Genomic DNA, 7,977 nt, shown 5'->3' with positions numbered 1-7,977 from the left:
CGTAAGTCTTACCCTCTACTCTTAGACAGTCTTTTATATTTTCACGTTGTAGCTTGAGGTTATTACCTGCACTGACAGCCAGCTCTCACCTCCTTAACAATGCCACAATTACTTTAAAGTGGAGTAGTGAGTTTCTACCCAAATGAAGCCCTCCACACAAGGAATATGTTTGGTTCTTCTGATGGTGGAGGTTCGTGGCTGTGGAACAGGCTACTTGTGTAAACGTTGGATCCGCGCAGTTTAAAAGGGGTTCAAAGGATTTCATATAATTTGTAAACTGTACACTCCTGCATACTGCTGTCCTGTGACAGTATATATTGGGAGGCCAGAGTTGCTCAACAATAGAGCCACATATGGTAAATGTCAGGTGTTTGAGAGCCACAAGTGGGCGCCCACAGGCAGTGCATCCAGCAGCAAGTGGGTGCCAGTGGGGTGGAGAGCTGCAAGCTTAGCTAGCCTTGACATATATGCATTCATGCTGTTACCAAAATCTGGTGTGCCTGACCAATAACAAAACAGTCCAGACAGCTTTTCAGCTTTATTCCAGGAATAAAGGGGACTACGCACAAACAAGCAAAGCAAGGTTTTCATGAAGCACCCACCCAAACTCTTACACTGCTGATTAAACATTCTGTGCCCCCTCCCTGTTCCTGCTCCAGCTTAGTCTGGTTGTGGCTTGTTTTAGCTGCCCCATCCTTGCCTCTCTTGGTATCTGGGAGGGGCTACTTCCCTAGTGTACACAGAGGTTGGCCTTCATACTTATCACAGATCACACAAAACTATTGGACATGTCGTACTGTTAATGCTTCCTTTAATCTTATGTTTTGGCAATGGCCAATAGTTGCCCTGTTTGGGGAAGATGTTACAATATGGATATATTTTATATTAGAACACTCTTCAATATTTTCTGATGTAAATTATAATTACTTTGTTCCCATTGCTTTGTTCCCTTGGAAAAAGATGGGAAAAGAATGAAAACTCTTCCTGTTCACAAAAATGATGGAGAAGTTGAAGGGAAGAGGCAAGAGGAGGATGCCATACTGCTTGCTGCTGCCCTTTCACCTCCCCTGGGGTGAAGCCAGCAGGACCAATACCCCATTTCCCTCCATCCAGAAACAAGCAAGTTCATCCCCTCTTCTTTCCCACAAGTAGACTCTATTGAAGTCAGTGTGGTTTACTTCTGAGTAAAGTCACGGACGATAATGGGATTTACTTCTGAGTAGACATGCGTTTCAGCTAGTTGCTCCTTGAAGAAAGAGGACAAAGATGACTGTCAGAAAGGTTTGCAAAGGAGGGAAGAGGGGAAACAGCACTGTATTTGCTCTGCAGTTCACTGGACAAGTGGGGGAGGGGAGAGGGAGGTGGGAAAGCAATTGAAGCCTGATCTTGACGAAGAAGTCTGGTAGGCACTTTTCTTGCAATCCTGCTATCTGTGCCCAATACACCGATACCACTCCCCCCCCCCCAAAAAAAAGCACTGCCAGCTTAGTACACACAGTCACACTGAAAAATCTGGGGGGAAACACAACATTATGAAAAGGTCGTGATATAACTGGTTTGACGAAGACCAGGATATAATGGCAGAACTAGTGCGATGAGAACAGTTTGGGGTGAATGTCATGTGACATGCCAGTGCATTGGCCATTACAATGCCAGTAAAAATCTCAAGTGTAGATCAGGCCCTGGTCTAACTTTCCTGAAGTTTAGAACTGATATAGTCATATTTATGTACAGCTAGATAGATCTTTTTAGGGTTTTGTTGAAACTTATAATGAAACAAGTTTCAATATAATAAGAGAACTGTGGCTATGGGTGGTATGCAAAATGTAATAATAAGAATAATAAGTATTTTGAAATAGCATAAGTAAGCAATTTTGTTTTATTGCAAAGCAAGTATAAAGCAACAGAAAACATAAACATCAAGCAGAGTGAATAAAGCCTATCTTGTCAGCCAATCAGTTCATGCTGAAAAACCTGAGGGTGGGGGAGGGGGAGCCTTTTAACTTGGCACTAACCTCCCTTCTCCATAACACCCTTCTCCTCCCAGCCTAACAGCATCCTTCACCCCGCATCCACTCATACTACATTGTGCAGATTAATCCTGAAAGGAAGCCACTACTTTTAGACAGTCCAACAAGGCCATAAGAAAGCCAACTTGTGCTTATCAGTCCATGTTAGAAAACTGTTCTACATTTAGGTATATATAGATTCAACAGAAGTAATCACTGAAAAGCAGATTTAGTTAAGAGGCTGTTGCTTGCACCTAGAGCTATTAGAATCACCCTGAGAAGCTTACAACAAAAGATAAAACAGGTTTATTTACACAGACAATCCGTATGTGTTTTGCTGGAAGAAGAGATGTTGGCATGTTCATACAGGATACCTTGGTTCAAAGGAAAGGTCCATTATTAAATAGTTGGCTTAGAAGGGGAAAGAGAAGAATCTGTGACCCTTTTGTCTTTCCAGGTGAAGTGGGAGGAGAAAATGAGACAGGAAAGACACAGCTCAAGCAGAGAGGATAGTCTTAGCTTATATATGGTCTTAACCCTTTTCTTCTCATTCTAGTTAGTGGACAGCACCATGCAGCATTAATGTAGACAATGTTACATATACCTGTCATGCCTTCTTTCCATTGCATTCTTTTTTTACATATATGTAATTTTAATTGTTATCACAAAATAAATAAGATACAGAAAGAAAAGGGGTATAAGAAAAGAATTGCCAAGTGATTTTAACCAATATAACCAGTACATTCATAATCTGCAACTTTCCAAAGAGACCAATAATTTCTATCTCTTTGTCAATCAATACTCTGTTGAAGCTCAAAACAAGAATAACTGTAATTCTCTATACCAATAAATTTTCCAATCACTTCAAATCAATTATAAATGATCAAGAACATTTTAATGTGCTTCCTTTTACATCATATTTATACATGGTATAATAGAATTTCCATGTATCATTAAGTTCTTCAATTTGTCTTCTGTTTACATGATTAGTTAGTTTTGCCACCACTGCATACTCTGCCAGCTTACTTTTCCACTCTTCAATTGTTGGACGTTCCAGTGTTTTCCATTTAACAAGCACAGACTTCTTCAAGTGTCAGTCTATTCTGCCAGCTAATGGCCTGGTAGTCTCATCAATACAACAACACCCATTTCTTCACTTGGACAATACCCAGCTTGATCTGCTTCTCTCTGGTCATTTCATGTACATGATAGTATTTTAACCTGATGCTCTTGGACCAGGAGTGGAATTTCTCTGACTGAGAAATTTCAATACAGCTTTGATTGTATTCACTGTTATATCAAAGTTTGTTAGCAGTTCTCTTATCCATTATGCTTCTCTGAATGCTTGTGAGGCAGCTACATATGCTGCTTCACTGGAGGATAAAGTCACTACGCTTTGTTTCTTGCTGGATCATGGAATGGGTTGTCTTCTATGTAAAAATAGCTACCCACTTGTGAATTTTCTGTCTTCCAAGTCAGCTGTCGAATCTGCATTGGCATATCATAATAGTTCTGTGTTACAGGTGGCTGGCAATTTTGGTTGAAAGTCTAGGGTTCTTTTCTTTTGCACATTTTTTATTAAGATTTTAAACTAAAAACTAAAAAAATAATCATCAAATACATCAGACGTACTGGGTCAGCCCCCTATAACATATCTTTTAAACATTCTATAATCATATTCAAATCGATTTATAAAAATTTAAAGACATTTTTAAATCTAAGCCAAGTCCTGTTTCTCCAGCCACTCATAAAAAAAGGTCCCAAGTTTGATAGAAGTCAGTATCTTCTTTCTCCTTCAATAATAGAGTCAAGAAAGTCTATGGTTCTTTTCAAGTCGCTAGCTACCCATGTGACTACAACAAAGTCCCTAGGAGTGAGTGCGCTATTTCTTCTGCTCAGAACTCCTACAGCTGTTGTAACGTGTGGCCAAGTTGTGTTGTTTAAATACAGATGTTTTCCTACAGCATTTCTGTATGGGCTGCTTAGTAGTAAAGGTTGGCTCTCTTCATGTGCTTGAGGAAACTGCTTTTTTAGGTGTGGCCACAGCTTTCACATTGCTGAAGTCTGCAATTTCTAAAAAGTCAAGAATCGTGTGTCTTCAACTGAGAAGACTGGAAGTGGGTAGACTACTGAATACTTAGAGAAATAATTTTAAATGGTCCTTGCATAAAGCTTCCCACTGCTAGAGGGTATTTGTATTGGCCCCATTGGGTCACTGTGTATCAGTTCCAGAACTTTACAAGTGCATTTCTCACTGTGTAGTGGGAAACAGGGTCTCTGCTCCTTTAACTTAATGCCACATGCACATCTCTCAAGTTCATTTAAATCAGGTGGTTTTACCTTGATAGTTGTGGTGAGGTTTCTGCTTTGGAGTCTCAGAATCACTTGTGCCACACATCCAGGACTTCTGCAGGTGTGTTTCCTCTGGGCATATGCACTTGTTTGCCTGTGGAATTCCCAGGTGTATGCACTTGTTCCTCTGAAAGGCTTAACTCATGTACATCTTGCTTTTTGTTAGCAGTTCATAGATTTCACCTTGATGAGATATAACACACTTGCCTTTTTAAAAAAATCACTTCAAATCCATTATCATTTAATCTTGAAATACTCAAAAGAATCAAACATGGTTTTTGTTACATGTAAGACATTGTTAATCTGAATAACTTTAATTTCCGACTTTGGAATTAGAGTGACTATTCCAGCACTATTCCATTTGCAAGGTCAACATGTCTATTTTGAACTTTATCAAGATTCTTAAAAATGCGTCATCATCATGGGAATGCATAGAAGTTCCTGAGTGTACAAGCCATGTCATGTGTTTTCCTTTCATTAATACTCAGCCCTTATGGCTGTTTTGTTAAGAAAGGCCTTCTTTTTAAATCTCTTTTTGGAAAATTCTTTCCCTGTGTGTGAGCTTCAGCTTGCAAGGGGCTATTGTCTTGGTTGGACAAGCTGCATTGGCTAAGGGATGTGGGCATTCATGCTTTGTGGCCCTCCCATATGCTGGAAGCCGACTATGGATTGCGTTCTAATCTGGTTTCGGTACGGACACTGCCTGGGGAACCCACATTGAAGGGTGTAACAAATTGGGCAGTCTCGGAGTTTTGATTTTGGGAGTCAGAATATGCACTACACTCTTCTTTTAAGGCTATAATGGTTTATTCATACTGTGTTTTGGTCAGCTTGAAAACAAAAGTAGAGAATTCCTTGCCCAAGATGCATAAAAGAAACTGTGTTTTTGCTCATAATTTAACTGAAAGCCAGTCTCTGTCAGTTACTGAAACAGCTTAGTCATTGTACAGATATGTTTTTCAGCTTCTGATTGCTTGTTTAGCTTCAAATTAACCACATCTTGAATTACAAATAATTGTGCTCTTTTGCTTTGGAAGGAATCAGTTCCCCTCAGTCTGTTCAAAAATCAATTTTGCTTTAGTTAAATGTGCAAAGCATTCAAGACTAGAATCTCTCAAAGAGTTCATGATGATGGCCTTAGCTATTCCATTCTTTTGATTGCATCCCTATACTCTACATTTTGGGGGGAATTTTCCTCAAGAAACGCAACTAGTTCATTTGCCCAGACGACTGAATCCAAAAAACCTTTCCAGATTCTGAAATCACTATTGGTCAGAGTTGAAATCTTGCAAAAATTGAACCAACAACCATTTTTGTGATGTGTTCTGCCTTCTTATTCTGAAAATTTTGAATACAAGAGGAGATTCTACTGGGAGTTACAGTCTATGGTTACCAGGATTTCTCCAAACCAGAGAATAATGGAAGGCAATGGATTCCAGTATGCCTTTGAGAAGCAGCTCAAACTTTTCTGCTTGCTCTTTGAGACAGAAAAGAAAAAAGTCCTTTAATAAGAGAGGGAGAGGATTTTTCTTCTTTCCCTTAAAACTTTAAACCTCCCAAAAGCTTAGAAAAACAAACAAAAATTCAAGGGATTGGTCTTAGTGCAACAAAAAATCAAGGCATTCTTCAACACTTAAATGCACCAAAATCAATAATGTTAATAAAGCTGCACCAAAAAGCAGCTTTCTTATATTTCCAACCCAAGAAAACTTTCTTAGTCTGAAAAACTTGCTAGGAATTTCAAAATCAAATGCAAAGTCTGGGTCTACAATCTATTGCAAAGTAGTTCTGTATTTAGTTATATATAGGCTCAATAGGAGTAAGCATCAAAAAGTAGATTTCATTAAGAGGCTGTTGCTTGCATCTGGATCTATTAAAATCCACACTGAAAGACTTACAGCAAAAGATAAAAAACATTTATTTACTCACAATCAATCCATATGTGACTTGCATGAAGGAGAGATGTTGGTATGCTCATGCAGGATATATTGGTTGAAAAGGAAGGCTCATGGTTAGACAGTTAGCTTAGAAGTGGCAGGGGAGCAGAAAGGTGATGTGAGGTGGGAAGTGCAAAGGGACAGTAAAGACACAGCTCAGTGGGTGCCCACAAGTGCTCCAGATGGCAAGTGGCAAGTCACAAGATAAACTCAGAGTCACATGCAGCTCCTGGTGCTTGTTTTGGCCACCCCCTGATTTACCTAAGCTCCAAAGTCTTCACCCTCTGGTCTGCATTGACTGTCCTGCTGCCTGCTTACAAGAGAATTGGCTTTCTACCCTTCCTTGGAACGGTGGAAAGATTACTCTGATTGACATGTATTGATCATATTAAGAAGATTGGAGATTGTTTGCTTCATTGTCGTTTTGATAACTATTTTGTCTAGATTGCCTCTCAACAAAAGACATTCATAAGAAGGTTTGCAAAAGCAAATTATAAAAATAAAATGAATGAAAGTAAACCTGGTTTGCACCAACGATTAGGAATAGTTTGCCCAACTAATTTCTCAAAGGCTGGCAAAGAATACAGTTTTCACCTGTATCCAAAACCAGGGCAAGTAAATACATGGAAGGAATTCCTAGAGAAGCATGTTCTGCTGGAGGCAGGAACAGAAAGGAATTATTATTATTATTATTATTATTATTATTATTATTATAACATTTCTATGCCGCCCCTTGCCGAAACCTCGGGGCGGCTTACAACATGATAAAATACATTGAAATACTCCTGATATGATAGTAATCTTATCTTTTGAGAGAATGGAATGGGAACCAAGGTCTTGCTGATAGATCTTGAAATTCAGGGGAGATTATCTTATTGGAGAAGGTGCTTCCTAAAATAACGGAAGGCCAAACTATATAGAGTTTTACCAGTTAAAACCTGCACATTTAAGTGGGCCCAGAAACAAACTGGTAGCCACTGCAAAGGTTTCAGAACAGCTGTAATTTGTTCTGATCAAGCCATGACTGTCATCAAACAGCTGCGTATGTCAGAGCATCTTTGGTTTCAAGAAAAGATTAGCAGAGCAGTCCTTTGCACACTTGCCTGGGAACAAGTCCAATTGAGCTCAGAGGAACATACTGTTGAGCAAATATATCTGGCAACAGGCTGTAGTTCAATGGGGGGATGCTTATGTTTTTCATACAGGCTTAGTCAGAGCAGATGTTCATTCCATTTGGGACAAGAAGCAATGGACTTAAACATGGAAGTGGGGGACAGTAAATTTACATATACAGTAAATCTTACTAGAGCAAATTGGGTATAATTGCCTTCTCCTAGATCTATATGTTAATCTATCATGGTAAAGTGGGATTTATTATCCAAAGACAGGAAGCAGAGACTTAAGGCATGTAATAAATCTGATTGCTTTGAATAATAAAAAGCGGATTTAGTGGCAATTATCTCACCTAATGGCAAGAAAACATTTGAAAAAAAAATATATATACAGGCAGTTTCTCTTTGTTACTAGAATAAAATGTGGTTCTCCACAGGTATTTTTAGAATGGTTTAGAATTTTATATCTTTCTCCTAAGTTCAGGATGATGGCATCATTCAATGGTCAGAAGATCTTGCTGCTCTGGCTGCATCTGAATGTATATCCACTAGGCATCTGCTTTATCA

The sequence above is a fragment of the Varanus komodoensis genome, unplaced genomic scaffold, assembly GCF_004798865.1.
Source record: "Varanus komodoensis strain SLA01 unplaced genomic scaffold, ASM479886v1 scaffold92, whole genome shotgun sequence".
NCBI lineage: Eukaryota > Metazoa > Chordata > Lepidosauria > Squamata > Varanidae > Varanus > Varanus komodoensis.
Note: the sequence above shows the minus strand (reverse complement) of the source record.